The sequence below is a fragment of the Furipterus horrens genome, unplaced genomic scaffold (assembly GCF_987537825.1).
Source record: "Furipterus horrens unplaced genomic scaffold, mFurHor1.1.pri manual_scaffold_9, whole genome shotgun sequence".
NCBI lineage: Eukaryota > Metazoa > Chordata > Mammalia > Chiroptera > Furipteridae > Furipterus > Furipterus horrens.
In genome coordinates, this window is record NW_028327179.1 from 53233377 (window position 1) to 53236925 (window position 3549).

A 3549-nucleotide genomic window follows, 5' to 3' on the forward strand; every position below is an offset into this window, starting at 1 on the left:
AATACATCAAGAAAATATATATCATACATGTAATTTGTGACTGTGATAAAAACTACAGACAGAGAAGATGGCGGAGGAGTGAGAAGAGGCTGCGCTTGCTTGCTCCGGAGACCTGTCTGTAGTTTAGGCTAATTGTGGACAGAGCATCTCAGTTAACATCTGAATACTGGCAAGAGTTGAACTTTGGTGTTGCTGTATCAGAGAAGATTGTCTGGGAGCGACCTGTCTGGTGAGTATAGCAGAGGAGAATGAGATGAGACAGGATTTCTGGCTGACTTGTCTCCCCAAGCTGTGGCTGGCAGTGCACAAAGATTTTTTAGTGACTCTAGGTTTCCCCTGAGAGGATTCAGGGGTAGAGAGCGAGGTTGTTCCCACTGGCAGAGCCAGGAGTGGTCCAGGTGGCATCTGGCTCTGGGAGGCAAGGAACAGCGTACTTTTGTGTATGTGTATGAATGTGTTTTTCTTTAATCTTTTTCTCTTTTGATTGTTTTTTTGAGAACAAGGGAGGAGAGGCTAGGAGGTGGGACAAGATTCTTTAGGAATTCAGGGGCAGAAGCACACCTGCCCATTCCCCAATCCTCCCCCTGGGTCACGCAAGTGCACACGTGGAAGTACCTCAGTCTGCTTGCCCAGGCGCACAACCAGCCAGCCTTCCAGTGTGCCCAGGCACCCCCAGCCCACACCAAGATGCACACAAAAAATCAGCCTTCCAGGGCATAGAGGCACCCTGGGCCCGCCCACAGAGGCATGCAACTGGTCAACCCACCCCTGGCCAGTGTGATGGAGTGCACGTCCCCCTGGCTGAAGCCAAAGAAGGGTGAAGTGAACAAGAGGAGCTTTGTAAAAAGTTTTGGGTGCTGGCTCTGGCGAAAGACCTGGGAGAGCAGCAGACTAGACCCCAGTACAGAATTACTCCCAGTGCTACAGGAGAAATCTCTTAAGCAGACTACTCCCCTCCAAGTGGCATCAGCTGGAGGCAGCAGCTCAACAACTGTATACAAGAAAGTCCCACAACAAAGGCAGAAAATAAAAGATCAATCTAAGAAACAGAAAAAAAAGGAACAAACAAGAGCAGCCACCCAAAATAGGGAGGGAAATTAATAAATACTTGTCAATAATAACTTTAAATGTAAATGGATTAAATGCTCTAATAAAAAGACATAGGGTAACAGAATGGATATGAAAACATGACCCACATGTATGCTCTCTACAAGAGACCCACCTCAAAACAAAATATCTACACAGGCTGAGAGTGAAGGAATGGAAAAAAGTATTCTAAGAAAATGGACATGAAGAAAAAGCTAGGGTAGCAATACTTATATCAGACAAAACAGATTTCACAGCAAACATCATACAAAGAGACAAAGAAGGACATTTCATAATACTTAAGGGAGAAATCCATCAAGAAGATATAACATATATGCATCCAACATAGGAAAACCCAAATATATAAGGAAAATCTTGGAAGACTACAGAAGGATATCAATAGCAACATACTCATAGTAGGGGACTAACACCCCATTGTCAACAATGGACAGATCTTTGAAGCAAAGAAACACCAAGGATATTGAGGCATTGAATAGCACTCTGGATCAAATGAACTTAATTGATATATATATATAGAGCATTTCACCCCAGAGAAGCAAAATATACATTCTTTTCAACTACACATGGAACATTTTAAAAGATAGACCACATGATAGGACACAAAAAAAGCCTCAACAAATTCAAGAAAATTGAAATTATATCAATATAAAGCATCTTCTCAGATCACAATGACTTGAAACTGGAAATCAACCTCAAGGAAAAAACTCAAAGACATTCAAACTCATGGAGAATGAATAACATGCTATTAAATAATGAGTGGGTTAACAGTGACATCATGAAGATATCAAAAGTTTCTGGAAATAAATGATAATAAACACACAACAGCCCAAAAGCTACGGGACACAGCAAAATCAGTCCTAAGAGGGAAGTTCATAGTAATACAGGCCTACCAAAAAAAGATAGAAGAATTTCAAATAAAAAACCTAACCCTACAGCTACAAGAACTAGAGGAATAACAACAAACGAAGCCCAGAGCGAGTAGAAGGAAGGAAATCATCAAGATTAGAGCAGAATTAATAAACATAGAGACTAAACAAACAATGCAAAAGATCAATAAAACCAGGCGGTGGTTCCTTGAAAAGATAAACAAAATTGACAAGCCCTTAGCCAGGATTATCAATAAAAAAAAGAGAGGACCCAAATAAACAAAACAAGAAACAAAGAGGAGAAATTACAACTGCTACCACTGAAATACAAAGGATTGTAAGAAATTATTGCACGGCAAGGAATTTGACAACCTAGATGAAATGGACAAATTTCTGGAAATGTATAATCTTCCAAAACTGAATCAAGAAGAATCAGAAAGCCTGAATAGACTGACAACAACTAATGAAATTGAAGCAGAATAAAAAACTCCCAGTACACAAAAGCCCTGAATTGGCTGGCTTCACAGGAGAATTTTACAAAACACTTAGGGAAGAATTAACACCTACCCTTCTCAAACTATTCCAAAAAATTCAAGAAAAGGGAAGACTCCCAAACTTTTTCTGTGAAGCCAATACTACCCTAATTCTCAAACTAGGTCGAGACACAACAAAGAAAGAAAACTTCAAGCCAATATTGTTGACGAATATAGATGCTAAAATCCTCAACAAAATATTGGCAAACCCAATCTAGCAACACATTAAAAAGATCATAACCATGATCAAGTGGGATTCATCCCAGCGATGCAAGGATGGTTTAATATTCATAAATCAATAAACATAATACACCACCTAAACAAAATGAAAGACAAAAATCACATGATCATATCAATAGATGCTAAAAAATCATTTGATAAAGTACTACACTCAGCAAAGGGGAATAGAGGGAGCATGCCTCAACATAATAAAGGCCATATATGATAAACGTGAAGTCAACATCATATTTAATGGGAAAAAGCTTAAAGCATTTCCCATAGATCAGGAACAAGACAAGGATGTCCACTCTCTCCACTCTTATCCAACACAGTCTTGGAAGTTCTAGCCACAGCAATTAGACAAGAAAAAGAAATAAAAGGCATCCAAATTGGAAAAGAGGAAGTAAAATCGTCATTATTTGCAGATGGCATGATACCGTACATAGAAAACCCTATAGACTCTACCAAAAAAAAAAAAAAAACTACTTGTCTCTTCTGGCCAAGATGGAGGCTTAGACTGACATGCTTGGTCTCCCTCTACAACTGAAAAGGAATATAACTACCTCAAAACAAAAGATGACCAGAAATTCCAGAAAATAAAACTACATGGAAGCCCAACATATGAAGTTATAAACCAGCGGTGCTCGTCCAGATGGGTAGGAGGGGTGAGAAAACACAGTTCTGTCTGTGGTAGCAGTGGGCATAGCAGCAGGACTGCTAGAAGTGCCAGGGGAGCAATCCTGGCTGCAATCGAGACTCCACAGCTCACGGGGTCAGACTCCAATGCTGAGAAGTGCAGCACCCCCATTGCCTTGGACGCTGAG